The sequence below is a fragment of the Pogona vitticeps genome, chromosome 3 (genome assembly GCF_051106095.1).
Source record: "Pogona vitticeps strain Pit_001003342236 chromosome 3, PviZW2.1, whole genome shotgun sequence".
NCBI lineage: Eukaryota > Metazoa > Chordata > Lepidosauria > Squamata > Agamidae > Pogona > Pogona vitticeps.
The window spans coordinates 118,652,584-118,669,041 of record NC_135785.1 but is presented as its reverse complement, the minus strand read 5'-3'; the positions used below and the strand labels follow the sequence as shown (position 1 = coordinate 118,669,041).

The window sequence follows — 16,458 nt, the reverse complement described above, 5'->3', positions numbered from 1 at the left end:
CAGCCCCGTAATCATCCTTCAGTAAAACAAGCTGTAGGGTTTTTTTGTGCTTTCTACAACTTCTTTCCTTTAGCACCTCTGCTCCATGACCATCAATCTGAGCGGTATCCTTGGTAGGGGCTCCTGACCGCTATAGTAGCAGTTGGAATCCCACCATGCTTCAGAACAGTATGATGCAAAACCTGCACTGGCCTCCTCAAATGGTAAACTTGGGGGATACTCGTGGTGGTGTGAAGACTCTCCGTAACTTCAGAACAACCTGCAAGTGGCTTTCTCAACAGAGGCAAGCCCAGCTTCTCAGGAAAAATCTCTCAAAAAGGGACAGGGCCAATCATCTCATTATTTTCCATTAGTGCCTGGTAACCACAGAAAAAATGTATGTATCTGAATACAAATATGCTCTTCTCTTTGTCTCTCAGAGCTTTTGTCACACTAGTAGATGTGGTCCAGACAAGCTCTATGGCCTGTTAAATTTAATTCAGCCTGTGTCCCATGTCCCTGCATATAAACTCTCATTTAAACTTACAATAAGATTGTTTCAGATACATGCTTGGATTTGGCACAAAATTTTGGCCTATTTCCCTTATACAGTGAGCTAGAAAAATACTTGCTAAGAAGGACAACAGCTGAATCTCTGAAGTGTGAGACAGAAGCCTGGGAAATGAAACACCAATTTATGTCCCCTATCTACTGCTCAAAATGCTTGGTGTCATGTGTGTCCAGCTTTGGTTATGTCTGACTTGGTGTAAACTATAGTCAGGCCAAGGACTCGTGAGGCAGAAGCAGGGATTCCAAGCAGAGCTATGCAGAAAGAAGAGAACAGCTGGAAAGTTGTGGAGGGCAGGCTACAAAAGACAGCAAGATAAGCTGCTGCAGAGCAAGACCTCAGGTTGATTTGTCAACAGCACATTTCTGGGTATAACTGCATCCCCATTTAGACTGTTTATATGTTATGCTGTGTTTCACCAGACCCAGCTCAATGTCATATCAAAGTGATTCATAGTCAGTCTGCACAATGCCATCTTTCCATGGATGGAAGCCAACACATTGTGTAAACATTGCCCATATGACCTTGTTTATCGTCAAGCAATGATATGTAGCTTCTGTGGTTAGATCTGCAGAAGTTCAAGCTTAGATGTGGATAATTTTAGGGCAAACTGCAGAGAACCTGCTATTCAAAAGGTCCAAAATATAAAGAGGACAGGCACCAGATTAAAAACAAAGGGTGATAGTGTATTTATAATATTTTTATTTGTCTTCCAGGCTGTCCAAGGCAAAACAGACAGAGAGAGAGGGAGGGAGGGGGGAGAATTTTTAAAATGCCATAATAAGTAGAAAAACCACCAAATAAAGGTAGAAAAGAAGTTAGGTAAAGGTTCCCCTGCTGGTCCTCTGCCTTGGAGCAGAGAGGCTTCTGCGGTTTAACCCGCAGCGCCACCACATCCCTATGAAAGTTTTTTTTTTAAATTAAAAGACCTAAAAGAAATCAAAATTTAAAAGCCATCAAAAGCCAGGGGAAACCAGATTTGTGCATCCCACCTAAGGCTAGGTAGAGGGGAAGCTAAAGGGAGTTCCACAGCCAGGACACAGGCACTACAGAAAATGCCTTGTCTTCTCAGCCTCCCCAGACCAATGTCTCTTGGTGGTGGAATGGAGAAGAAAGACTGATGAAAAGAACAGAAAATTCAGGGATATAGGAGGTCATATGAGACATGGTGCTCCTGCAAACATTCTCAATCCAAACCCTTTAGGGGATCTGCTTTATATTCTGGCTTTAGCTGTCATAAAACAACTTAAGGCACTACGAATCCAGCAGGTGGAACACTATGCCCACCCACCCCCATTATTACTTTGCTCACATAACTATTCCTAAGTTGGAAGGGGAGAAGTTCCTGCTTGTGAGCAGGCTTTGCATGTGAGCCATAACCCAGATTTTTCCAGGATTTCTGCTCACACAGAAAGTATGCCTCTGCTCTTCAGAGAAAAGTGTGAGCAAAATGATGATGGGGTGGGTGTGGGTTGGAGAGGCAGCGATATAAGTCTATTCAAACCTCTAGGCTCAGTAATACCTGAACAGAGCTCCATATTAATTCATGCAACCACTTTATTTTAAGTCTCCCTGGCACCCAGTCCCCGAGGTAACCTTGTATGTCCAAGGCATATCATCCGCCTGAGCCTGTTTGTGGGCTCCCTGTTTTGGTGTCTTCCCCCCCCCCCTTGTTCTTTTATTCTCAGTTTTCTCCTTGCTTTTAAGCATCTTGATGTTTATCATTTTAGTTGTGACTGCTTTTGGGCTGGTACTTTGCATTTTTATTATTGTGATATCTCCTGCCTTGCAAAAGGGCATTTAGTAGTTGGTCAGTATAAACCCTGATACATGAATGAATACATAAAATGCCCACTGGCAAAAAGCTTGGAGCCCTCAAACCAACAGGAGAAAACAGGAATGCGTGTATTTAGCTAGTTCTCTCTCTCTCAAAAACAAAAATCAGGATGGGGGGGTGCTATAGCAACCTTCCCCCTCCCTCTTCTTTTGATTTAGCCAAAGATAGTGCTATGAGTGCCAAGCAGGAGGGATGGTGAAGAGCCCCCATACACCCCCCCTTGACCTCTGAAAGGAATGGGGGTCGGGTCGGGCTGGTCTCTTTCTCTTTGCTAACTGGACCGTTACAGCAGTCCTTTTACTCTTGTTGGGCAGAACTACAGGGTGACTGAGGAACAGCACAGCATTATTTGTGGCAGCAGCAGGTGTACAAAAACTCATCCAGCAACTGAGCAGCCAGACTGAACCCACAGCAGGTTGGTTATAATTATAAATAAAGCTTCCCAGAGAGCAGTTCATTTGAGCTAGGGCTTGGCTCTGGGCCTGAAATCTCCGCCAAATATTAGGTCTCAAGCCTAGAACAGAGCAAACTTTGTAGGGAAGAAAAGTGCACCTGATGTAAGATTGCCAAAGGTCTCTGGTTTGGGGGGTCTATTATCTGTTTATGATGGTTTGGGCTTGAAATCCCACAGAATAGAATACTACATACCCGGCAGTCCTATATTTTAGAGTACATGCTTGTGGAATGCCATCTAGACATGCCCAGAAGCACCCTGGTCTGGTTCGTTATCTTCCATGCTCTAGAGCAGCTGCTACTAGATTTTAAGTTATGACCTTTGAATTCATCATAAAGTGCGTCATATGTATGCCGTGTCACAAACTGTTGCCGTGTGGTCCATTTATGGTGAGAGCAGCCGGTCCTGCCTCTAGGTCTCAGACTCTGCAGAAATGGGATACTGCGAATCTGACAACCCTATCCAGGTATATGCAGAGAGTAATCCCTCTACTACTGAATAAGGGCAGGTCCATACTGGTAGAATAGCTCCCTATTTGGCTTGTTTTTGTTGCTGTTCAGTTTATGGCGTCCACACGTGTTTTGATTTGGAGCATTCCATCCTGCCTGTTTTTGGAGCTATCCCACACCGTTTTTGGCACAGCACTAGCACTCTGTGTGTGTGAGAGAGAGATCTGGGTGCTCCTAATTAGCCTATTGAAGACAGGATGGCCTGGCGTGCTCTGGTACATGAGGTCACGAAGAGTTGGACATGACTAAACGACTAAACAACAACAACAACAATTAGCCTATTCTGGATGGTTCATCCGCACCAACATAGAACTATGGGTGATGTTATATATATCCTTAACTGAGACAGCACAATTCTAGATCCATTTGAGATGCCCTTTGGTACTTGTATTTGGTCCTGTACTGATTCTTTGGAAGGAAAACTAAAAAAAGGGGGGGGGTTGCCCCAGCTGACGGGGAAGAAAAGGTGAGGAAGGGGGCCTCTATTTTAATCTACTCTGTTCTACTCCGCTCTAGCATTTTACATTTTAAAAATATATATTTTCCTATTGATGCAGCACTATAAATTAGATATGTTTCTGGTGTTATATTACCATGCTAGGTAGATGCATCGCTGTTTCACTATGCCACTTACTTTATTTAACAGAAAAAGTCACCATGACCCACTGAATGACAGCCACAGGAAAAGGCAGGGAAAGGAATGGGAAGAGAAGTGTCTTTAATCAAAAGGGGAACAAATTGGAGCAAATCTTCTTCCAGCAGGAAAAAAAGGTTGACCAGTGTGAACGGAAGAATTGCTCAAGGAAGAGATAAAAATATATCACACAAAAGATAGGAACCTTTTAAGCATGAACTGGACCTCTCCAATTTCCTCCATCTGGATGTTTCCTAACAGCCTTTTCCCTGTGGGTGTGGTGTCTAGGCCAGATGCAAAAGAGGACAGGGTTGTATAGAAGAGGGAATTCGGTAGGTGTGATATGTCGTGCAAATGACACCTGCTGACATGCTCCCCTTTCCATGACAATCAGTGGTGCAGGAACCCTATCCTGTTTTGCAGGCAGACTGGCTTTGCAAAATGCATGGCATTGTGGAATAAAAGATGTTTTAGTGCCTCTATTGTGCGGGACATCCTGAGTTACAGGTACAGAACTGTACACTCCACAACTGATTGAAAGAAACTGAGCACTCTCCTCACAGTACCATAAATATGCAGGATCAGCCTGGGAATCGAAAACCCAGTTATCCTTAGATGCATTGGAATCTTCTTAACAACTCCCTGCTGATATTTTACCAAAATCTAGTGGTGCAGCAGCAGCTGGAATTGGAGAACACCCACATCCACTTTGCCAGAAAATACATTTTTGTTTGAAAACAAATCAAGTATGGACCACACGCCTTACCGTAGCAGCTGCCTATCCCAGAGCCCTTTATTTAAAAATTGAAAATCTTTGTTTTTCTACTGTACCAGCGTACAACCAGAATTCAGCAAAGGCAAGGGTTTAGGGATGGGGCACAAGCACACCCAGGGCATTTGTGGCCCATATGCTATGTGTTGCCCACCCTAGGTCTGCTACACCCTCCTGGTACTCTCTGTCAGTTGGAGCACTGGACTAAGAAGCACAAGACCCCTGTGTTGGGATGTGGTGCTTTTCTGGTATTGATTACAAACACCAAAAAGAGATCATACTCTCATTTGCATGCCAGTTTCCCACATTTCACATGGTTTCTCCCAGTGCAGTATTGCAGCTAGGTTGTTCCCAATAGTTTTAAATCAACTGCTTACTACCACATTGAGTCCATGCAAAGGCAGAAGAGCAAACCTTGCTACCTCTTCAGTTGCAATGAATACTATAAAATCTGCAACAAATACACAGTTTGTGAATCTCTGTCATGGATGTATCATGGCCTAGGCCCTAGAACCTAAGTAGGATCTGGCCTCTTTGGTTCCACCCTCCTAACTAATAAAATGTAGCGCCAGTGAATTTTTTTAAAGTAAATCCATGCATCTCACCACTACCACCTCTGTGGAACTAGGAAAGAATTTTTTAAAATACTTCCACTTGTGCCACATTTGCACCACACTCCTACAAATTATAGCCGGGCTTTCTTGTCTAAAACATTCTTCTACCCAAGCCAGCAGTGAAGTTTAATTCTTCTATGATGCCACAGCAGCATTAAATGAATTCTCAGTGAATGAAACAATAGAGCAGTAACTGATTAAGAATTAAACAGCCAGACCTTGCAATGAAATTCTAGGCATTTTCACTCGGAAATAAGTGTGGCAAGAGGTTGTTTTGTCTCATGACAGAGCATATGATTTGCATGCAGAAGGCCTCAAATTCCAGTAAAAAATCAAGTGTCCGAGGATGTGAGAAGAGCCTCCATGTGAACCCCTGGAGATCTGTTGACAGTGACAACAGACGGTCCTGGAATTCGGACTTGAGTTGAAGGCAGCTTCCCTTGCCCTCGTCCAAAGGCCTAACCACAAGTGCCGGCGCATATACAAGGAGCCAACAGAACAGCAAGAGTCTCCTACCCATGAAGTCCCACCCCCCAAAATAAGATGTGCTCCTGTCTTGCTGGAAAGACTGTACTGTAAACCAGCACAGCTTTTTGAGCACTTAAAACATAAAGGTTTGAAGGACTTCTGACTGTCATACATTGGGGACAGCGCTTACGTGTGCCACCATCTCACCACCACCTACTGAGCAATAGACATTTTCAGAGTGAACACAAGAACAGAATTTGTGAGTAGACAGCTGTGGCCCTCCGGAGGGTGTTGGTATTTGGTCTACAACTTGTAACGGCACAAGTCAGTATAACCAAGAATGAAGAATGGTAGGGGTATAGGTCCAACATGTCTGGAGGGGCATAGTTGCCGAGCTCTGTCATAAGGTGAAGGTTCAGGTTCCCCTTGACATTTTTAGTCCAGTTGTGTCCGACTCTAGGGAGCGGTGCTCATCCCCGTTTTCAAGCCGTAGAGCCAGCGCTTGTCCGAAGACAGTTTCCCTTGTCACGTGGCCAGTGTGACTAGGGACCGCCATTTTACCTTCCCATCGAGATGGTACCTATTTATCTTCTCGCATTTACATGCTTTTGAACTGCTAGGTTGGCGAGGAGCTGGGACAAAGCGATGGGAGCTCACGCATGGATTCGATCTTACGACTGCTGATCTTCTGACCCTGCAGCACAGGCTTCTGCGGTTTAGCCCACAGCGCCACCACGTCCCTGAGTTCTGTCATAAACAAAAGGTCAAAACCATACCTTGCAAGCCAAATTTGTTGTCTGCATGGCGTTGGGACAGAGCTCAGACTGTTAGTCTTTTGAAGGAACTCATTTGGTCATTTACTACTTTGCACCAGCAGGAGTCTGTGACAATTATAGTTACTTCCATCTAGAAGAGTAACTAACATCCTGTCCAGATTACTAATGCTTCACTGTTACTATAGCTGTCATTGGCAAATAGATCAAAATGCTCACTGCGTCCATGAAGTGGCCAATTCTGTTTATTGCAGATAGTCTAAATCCAATTGGTAACACCAACTGAAGGAAAACCATTGAATCAATAGGATTTACATGACCCTATTCAGCAACTGATGTCTTAGCCATCCAGTGCAGTGCTTGTCTAAACCACAAGCCCTAAGCACTCTAATATTGCATTTCTACTCAAGAGGGCCACTTTTAAATGTCGGCATGGAATGCTGTGTAATTATGTTCATTTTGGCATAGCTGCACAAAGTCCTTCAAGCCTACTTGTCTGTAGCAGTAAAATACTAAAAATACAACATTAACAAATTAGATAGCACATAATTACCTGCCATTTCATGACATCTAAAATCTGCTGCTAAACGTGAGGAGGGGATGTTTGTCTTCCCTTCTCTAGCAACTTTCAGCAGGGTGTCAAGAATATTACACAGGAAAACAAATCACAAAAACATGTCATGAGCAGTTCTTACATCTAATTTCTAAAAGGTGTTGTTGCTGCTACATTTTCAGAGTTCTGTGACTTTCTAATTCTCTAGAAGACAGAAAACTCCTATGAAAAAGAGAGTGGCTTACTTGCATTGGATTGATTACTACCCAGAACAACAACCTACTTGCTTTCACTGTGATGCAGCCTGCCCAGGACTCCTCTCTCTCTCTCTCTCTCTCTCTCTCTCTCTCTCTCTCTCTCTCTCTCTCTCTCTCTCTCACACACACACACACACACACACACACACACACACAGAGGGGGGGGGAATCCTGCCTTCTGAGCGTAGGGGTTGGTGCCTGAATTCAGGTGCAGCTCAGTTAGCCTGGAATTATCATGAAAGAGAAACAAGGTGTGTTTGTGTTGTCCTCGCTGCCATTTACCTCCACCCCATTCCTCAAAATCCAGATAAGCATTTAAAGTTAATTTTAAACTTTCCAACCTAAATTCTAGCACTTCATGTTGTCTCTGTTGTCCTGATGAGCCCCAAAGCCTGAAAGGAATTAGAAGTGATGAGGAATAGGAGAAGGCCTTGATCAATTATTATCCATCCGATGGTTGTTGGTAGGTTTTTTGGGCTGTTTCGCTGCGTTCTTAAGGTTTTTCTTCCTAATGTTTTACCAGTCTCTGTGGCAGGTATCTTCAGAGGACAGGAATCAGAATATCTATTATGCATCTGTTGATTTATTTTATTTATATGTTATCTTTCTTTCTATGAGGGATTCATAGTAGGTTCTCTACCATTGCCAGTATGCCGTGCATATGCCACTGCAGTCTGTTTAAGACAGAGAAATAGTGAGCGTGGAGAGAACTGGGGGAGGGTGGACTTCTGAAGCAATATGTAGTCCTACTCAGGTTCATCAGGAAGGTGAGACAAGAGAGAAAAGCTGTGCATATTTCTTGTCTTCCTTGCCTGCACTTACTTCTAGCTGCAGTTAATCTGCCTATTATGCAAATTGTTGCATATCATTATTTGCATAATGTACAAATTTGCATGGTACAGAAATTCTGGTGGAACTTTTCATACTGCACAAATTAAGCAAACCAATTGTTGCATTCTTTTTCTACCAGTACATTTCAGCTTTCACATCATTTATATAGTAACCACTGATCTGAGAGAGTGCCAGTATATTGTAATTGTCAGTGTCACGAAATCTACTCAGTGTCTCTCACATAAACTGACTTCATGGAGAGAAGGGAGGGAGAGAAGAATTATGTAAGCCAGCTATGTGTTTTGCTGTGCTTAGAAAGAAAGAAAGAAAGAAAGAAAGAAAGAAAGAAAGAAAGAAAGAAAGAAAGAATACCACATATATTGACTTCTGGTGATATTCTCATAACAAAGCTCTTGTTTTGGCATATTTTTAAATGGGAAAAAACCTATAAACCCATGAAAGTACTATAGGAACCTCTACAACTGTGGTTCCCAGAGTTATTAGACTAAAACTACCAGAAATCATGGCTGGCACAGGCTTCTGGGAGTTTTATATTAATATACCATCCAGAATCCTTCAGCCAGGATAGTCACTGACATATTGGAAGGGAGATTCTGAAAACTGTAGTCTATGAAAATAAGTTAGCCAATTTCTCTTTCCCAAATGTGTATATATCTCAAGTTCCTATATGCATTTATTTTATGAGCCAGTGGTGTAGTGGCCAGATTAGCAGACTAGGACTCAGGAGAACTGTGTTCAAATTCTCTCTCAGCCATGGAAACTCACTGGGGGCGGTAATAATAAAACAACTCTTAAATATCTCACATACATTAAAAACCCTACTAAGGTTGCTGTAAGTTGGGTGTGACTTGACAGCACATGACAAACAGAGATATCAACTGAGATGTAAGACCTATTTAGTAGGATGTATTTCCAAATAAACTGGTAAAATAAAAAGGGAAGGAGAAAAGCGAGAAAAGAAGGGGGAAAGGCAAAATGTTATGGCACTTTAAAGACTAACAGATTTATTTCAATATGAGCTTCTGTGCATCAAAATCCACTTCTTCAGCTTCAAGGAATGCAAATTCTGTGTGTGTGTGTGTGTGTGTGTGTGTGTGTGTGTGTGTGTGTGTGTGTGTGTGTGTGTGTGTGTATATGTATATATGTATATATGTATATGTGTGTGTGTGTGTGTATATATGTGTGTGTGTGTGTATGTATATATATATGTATGTATATTATATATATGTATATGTACACACACACACACACACACACACACACACACACACAGAGAGCTATATATACATATATCAAGAAAGAGTACTACTAGGAAAGAGTACGCTTACTGAGGCAATACTCCTGGAACGTTAGATACAGCGGCTGTTCATGCCATAACTGATGCCAGGCATGAGTAAGCCCTTGATCTCTGACCATCAATATGCTGCCACAAACACTCATGTCATTTTCGGAAATGCAACATGGAAGCTGTTGAGCTCCCATCCAGCTCTGCTGACACTACTTCATAGGCATCTTCGGGGCTTGGTTAAGTGGGGGAGAGACAGATTGGCAACCACAATAATGCTGAAAGGGCACTATTCCTGTTACATTATTAAGAGTTCATGAAACTTTGTGACTTACAATTTTATACAACAATCGAAGTTAAAAATATATATCCAGTTTAGCAACTAGAATCTGTAACAGAATCTTAACCACCATGGTTCTTGCATTCCAAGATATATATTTCCTTTTTCTTCCATTTCCCCATGCATTTCCTAGCTGCTTCTTTTGTCTATCACTGGCAGATAATTCCTTTCTTAAAATGTTTTTCACATGGGTCACAATGATGTGTCTAAATAATTGCCATCTTCTTTCCTTTGAGTTTTTTTGGGTGGAATGGGATGGAACAGGGCTTCACAACTCCATTGGTGGCCAGAAATAACCTTCAGAGCCCACAGAGCAATGTTATGTGATGATGTACCAGTGGCAAGTTCAGTTAACAGGACATCCCTTGAAATAGCTACCCAAAAAAACAACACATTACTCATTGGTTGTTTTTTTTCTGATAGTAACAAGTTAGTCAAGACAAAAAAAAGGTATAACATAATGTGATATCAATGCATTAGTGTCAACATTATTTTTAAATGCCCACTCTAAATCACAAAACTGCAGAATGAAAAGAGCAAGTTGATGGGGAACTAGGATCCCTGAAAACCAATGGAGGCAGCTTCTGTGTGATGGAGCTCTTCTGTCCCAGGTCGTACATCCCATCCTATTATTGAAAGCATTTTGTGGAAAATCTATTCCACAATTGTGAGTTTTCAGCCCATTGGAACGTATTGAAGGGTTTTCAATGCATTTCAATGGGCTTTTTTATTTCACTTAATGAGGATTTCCCTCTACAGTGATTTTGCTGGAACGGATTATCCTCGTTAAGTGAGGCACCACTGTACCACTACCTCCTGGGAGGGAGGGAGGGAGGGAGGGAGGGAGAGAGAGAGAGAGAGAGAGAGAGAGAGAGAGAGAGAGAGAGAAGAAGGGGGCAGACCTGACAGCAAATGACCAATCAGCTTGAAATATATACCAAGAAGGGTTCTAGAACAGATCATCATTAAAACAGTTGACATGTGAGTAGTTAGAAAAGAATATGGCAATTACAGCCAGCTTGGGTATCTTAAATACATTTTATGCCAGACTAATCTTATCTCTTTTGTTTTTATAGAATCATGCGTTTGGTAGATGATGGGAATGCTAAGGATGTAGTGCATCTTGATTTTAAGAGGACTTTTGACAATATTCTTGTGCCTAAGCTGGTAAAATGTAGGCTAGACAATGTTACTGTTGTGTGGATTTGAAGAAGGTGGATTTTTTTTTTCCGGAGAGGACTCACCAAGTCACCCCGAATGGGGATATCAGAGGCTTCTGTCCCAGGCCCAGTGTTGTTTGAAATCTTTAAATTGACTTGCAAGAAGCTGTAGAAAGAATGACACCAAACTGAAAGAGGTTGCTAATACTTAAGAATGTATGGCTTCAAAATGGCTTCTATAGACTGGAAAACTGGGCCAAAACAAACAACCTGAGTTGCAGCAGTGAAATTTGTAAAGCTGTAAATATGTTTCAACAGAAAAAAAATCAGATGTACAAATAGGTGATGAGCAAAAGCTGGCTAGCAATAGTACAAGATAAAAGGATCCAGTAGTCTTAGTAAATCAGAAGCTAAATATGAGTCAGTGGAGCAATGCTGCTGGAAAAACAAAATTAATTAGTAGCAGGCTGCATCCACAGAAGAACAGTGTCCAGGTCAATTGAATTAATAGCACTGCTCTATTTAGAGAGCTAGTGTGACACAGATAAATGCCACACTACAATTGTGATGTAGTGGACAAAGTGACAGACTCTAGAACTCTGGGTTAAAATTCCCACTTGGCTAAGCAAACACATGTGTAAAATCACTTTAAATATCTCACAGGCCTTGAAAACCCTATTAGATTAACCATAAATTTTATTTAGGGATTGCATTTCATGCAGCAGGGTAGAGTTCTCACAGAGAGTTCAGACAATATGGAGCTGTGGAGTTTGAGAAGACATTGAATCTCCTTAGACATTGGATTCTTGCATGAGGGGCATGAGGGGGAATAGGGAGAGCCTAGGGAGTTACTGCATGCTAAGCAGCAGAAGTCCAGCCTTGCTGACCACTGGAGTGTGCCTGGTTAGGGCCATGGAATATGATTGACAAGGCCCCCGTCCAGTTGTCCTTATTCTGGGGCAGGACCTTGCCAGGGTGAGTGGCATGAGCAGTTCCAGGTTGGCATGGATCGCAAGGATCAGAACAAGATTATGAGGTGTCACGAGAGCACTGTGAGGGTAGGCAGGCAAAGAATGTGGATTGTGAAAGGTGTGCAGACACATAAAGAAGGGTGAGCCACTGTCAGCGGGATTGGATTGGCCTTACTGTTACCAAGTAACTCAGGTTTCTGTACTACCTTATACTGCCTCTGTTTCCTTTGACAGACTCTGACCCCTGTCCCATAAACATGTTTTAGCATTTCTGTCACTGCCAAATCTACAGTGCACATGTAACTCTGGCTAGAACCTGCGACCTCAAGTAATTAACCCCTTCATAGTCCTATTCCTGTGTTAATCAAGCATTGCTACTTCATCTATTATCTGTATCCTCATTTGATCATGATACTGTCGAGGCAGAGGGATTGCTAGGAAAAAACAGTCATCATCACTACCGGAGGATTTTCATTCCTTTCATAGCTAGCAGGGTGTCGTGTATAAACAACAACTACACAGAGTAAGTGTGGGAGAATAGTTTAAGTTGCAGTACCCTGCTTTTCACAATAACTAGCACTTTATATGTGCTAGAAGCATTTTAAGTGGGAAAAAGTGTATCTTTACTTTCAGTTGTTGTCTATTGTTACAGTCAGTAGAAAAACAGCGGGGGAAGGAGTCTCCACACATAGGAGAGACCCCTCCATGCTTCCTGCATGCTCAGAGGTCATGAAAAGAGAGAGAGAGAGACTAGCAAAACAAGAAAAGGAAGAGGAAGGAAAGGGGAAGAGGAAGAGGAAGAGGAAGGAGGAGGAGGAGAAAAGCAAAAAGAAACAGAGGAGGGTGAAGCCAGGGGCAGGAAAAAGAACTTAACTAACACAGGGTGACTATATTAAACACACAAATGCAAAAGGGTAGCTAGAGAGTGGGAAAAGAAAATCCCTTTAGATCCTAAAAGCTGGGAAGACCTAGGATCGCAGACTCAGAGTCTGTATGTTCAGGTGGAGTACAACTCCATCCAGCAAACGCTGAATCCTTATTCCCTGATTTGACTTTCTTCTGACTAGATGCACTTCTGACTTGTTCGGATTAAGCTTCAATTTGTTTTCCATCATCTAGTCTATTGCTGATACCACACAATAGCTTTGAACTCTAAGTTCCTCAAATTTTGATAGAAAGGCAAAATCGAACTGGTAGAGTGACCTCAGCACACTGAAAGTGCTGAACTCTGAACCCCGCGTCTCCCAACAATTTCATGTAAATGTTGAATAACATGGGAAGCAAGACAGAACCCTGAGAAATCTCACAGGCCAATGGCCAAGGCCTCAAACAGGAGTTCCTCCATACCACTTTCTGAGTTCACCTGCTCCAGAAAGGACAAAAGCCATTGCAAAACAAGGCCTCCAGGTTCTATCTCAGAGAACTGTCCTTGAAGAATGCTGAATGTTTGACACGCCCTCCCTCTGGGGAAGGAATAATTATTCTAGCCTCTTTTAGAACCATTCTCGAATTGGCCTCCTCAGCCATACTAGATGCTGTTCCAAGTCCTCCATACAGAGCACGCTACCATAGTCTTTCAAGACTGAAGGATGCCTACTATTCTAAGGCAGGTGTGACTGCTGGGTCTTTTTTAAAAATCACAAATCCAGTGGTTAAGCTAAAACCCACAGATGGGTAACGCCTCTCCTGAGATGGGTAACTCAGATCTCATGCAATGTTGTTCCGCCACCTGAAACGTCAAAAATTGTAGGGTTTTTTTATTTAAAAAAAAAACTCCCCATACCAACTTGCACAGAAAAAAAAAACAAATGCATCTACAGTATATCACCCCTGTGGCATGGAGACTGTGGCCTCAATCCATTCCATGCTGCTTACTTTAAAACCCTGTGGCTTCAACCCACATTGAAACTTTTGACTATTGCTTACTTCAAAAATTAGATTGTGGTTGGTTCCTAAGCATTGTTTGGTAACTGTGGAAATACAATGAAAGAAAGGAAATAAGGGGGGGGGGCTGCATAAATACACAGTGTTTCTTACAGACTCATATTTTTTTCTTTATTATTTTGCAGAGTTGAAGAAACTAAAGGATAATGAAACATGTATGTTGAAAAAGTTTCATAAAAATATTTGCAATCTGTCCTTAAATATGGGCCACGATGGGGCCAATATGGATATGAGGAGACCAAAATGGATGCCTCCACAGCATCTGTTAGCCATTGTAGGTAAGTTATTAACATGCAACTAGCATGAAGGAGCTGAAGGCAACTTAATAGAGGTCTGTAAACTAAGGATGAAAAAGAATGCCATCATCACCACATTCACACGAGCAGTTCGTGGGGGGGGGGGAGTGGGATTTGATGCTTCAGGAGGGAATTCTCACAAACGTTGGAGGTTTCCTTTGCTAGGAAATGGCTGACCAACACAATCCACCTACTGAATTCTCCAAATGTGGCTGTGGTCCAGGGAACTGTGAGGGAAAATAACAACCAGCACAAAGGAAATATAAGGCATACAAATGGCTACATTTTTTTTTACAAAATGATGCAACATCCATCTTCTTATGGGGTGTGGGGGGTGGCAGCCAGGAGTTGCCAACTACTAACTAAGATGGACTGCGTGGTGCTCACACAGTTCATGCTTCTACTGTAATACAGACACAACTGACTTTGGCTTCCAGTCTATTTTCTACATTCCCCAAGTTGTGATTGTTGCAGACTGTAAAATGTCTGAGCACATTCCTAGGTGATATCCCAGAAAAAATGAAAAACATTTGGCAATTTAGTCAGAATAGGGGTGGGAACCCTCCCAGCCTTCAGACATGCAGCCTAAAGTAAATCTCAATGGCGTGTAGGTGGCACTGAGTTTTAGCCACTGGTGGCAAAGCCTTATTTATATGGTCCTGGGTGACATATGTACATGGGCCCTGGATCTTGCAACACTTAGAACTCTCATGTCTGACAAGATCTCAGCTCATCTCCCCCTTTTGCTCCCAAACAAAGGCTTGCCTCTCTTACTCCAAGGAAGCCACTGGCAACAATGACTCCATTGCCAAGAAGGACGACATTGCCTCTTCCAGGGCTGGCCTTCCCACAAACTTGTGGGAATCCTAGCTGTATAAATTTTTGTGTGCAAGATCAGGAAACTGGACTCCCTTTCCCTCTCCCTCTCCCTCTCTCTCTGAGAGAGCAAATGTGAGAATGATTTTTTGCACAACATTAAATGTGAATTCATGAGGAGACAAGAAGGAGTGGGAGCAACGGGAACAACAATACTTAAATTCTCCCTTCACATGGTGGGATAGTATACAAAATCACTCACCAGATTCAACTGCTGCAACACCCTGCAGTGAAACATTACACAATGTTGTTACCAATCAGGTGGAGCAATCACACTTGACAAGAACACTTGTCTACTCCTCAGTGTAAACGGAGGTGTAAGGTGACGAATGCTCCCTCCAATTCTTCTCCATTCCAGCACCATTTCAGGACATTATAGACCAGGGTAGCTTGATCATCATCAGATCCTAGCTTAATTTGCAGAGTGGTCTTATGTCTTCTGAGCTTTCCTGCCTTCTGCTGGCTGCAGTTGGTACTAACAAGCAGATGTTCAGTATGAAAGAGGAAAAGCCCATGCTACCCAAAGCACGCGTGAAACCTTTACAGGCAAAACAAGTTTCCGTTAAATAAAATTCTCTTCATTTTTAAATATATGTATCCTGCTTTTGTTTCAAAGCAAGAGTTCAGACTAGGTAGTATAAATATCTGATTATAAGTTGATAATGTTCAAGATTCAGTAGATCAGTTGACTGAACAGAATTAATCTGAATTGTTATGTATGTTAATAGTTTATCTGAGGAGAAAGCATTTATTCTTTTTTAAAAAGAAGACAGGTTTCTAGATCACGGGAGATATCTTCCTCTGTTGTTTGCGTGAGAGTAGAGAAGGTGCTTCTGATAACACAATGTGTGCTACTCATTTTTTTAAAATCCACCTTTTAAAAAGAACAAACAAGTTACAGTTGTCTCCTCTTTTTTTTCTGAGAAGCTCCTCATCTTTCACCTCTGTATGGCAGGTAAGGTCCAACATGTTCCTCTCCATGCTGCCACTGGCTAGATCAGTCGAATGTGGCTGAAGCAAAGGAAGGAAGGACTTTATCTCAGTTCCTGTATTGGTGTTTTAGCCATGGCAATAAAATATATTCTTGATATTATAATTGCGATTTTCTACTTAGCAAATGTGTGTTCAACAGTTGCTAGAGTAGGAACATTCATGCTCCACGGTATTTAGTTTTCATTGAAACAGAAAGGGTGAGTCATGTGGCCATTATAAAATACAAATGCAAGAATAGGTGATATCTTTATATGCCACAAATAAAAAATCATATACTATTTGAGCTTTCATGGATAAATAATTTCAGTTACTAATGAAATTAT

General features: G+C 42.1%; 1 protein-coding gene across 1 annotated transcript in view; it reads left to right on the top strand.

Moving 5' to 3' along the window:
* Window positions 1-16,458, top strand: part of C3H10orf71 (chromosome 3 C10orf71 homolog) — a 47,603-nt gene that overhangs the window by 10,796 nt on the left and 20,349 nt on the right. Inside the window, exon 2 of the mRNA XM_072994864.2 lies at window positions 14,096-14,248. The gene's annotated coding sequence lies outside the window, so the exon portion shown is untranslated. The remainder of the gene's footprint in view (window positions 1-14,095; window positions 14,249-16,458) is intronic.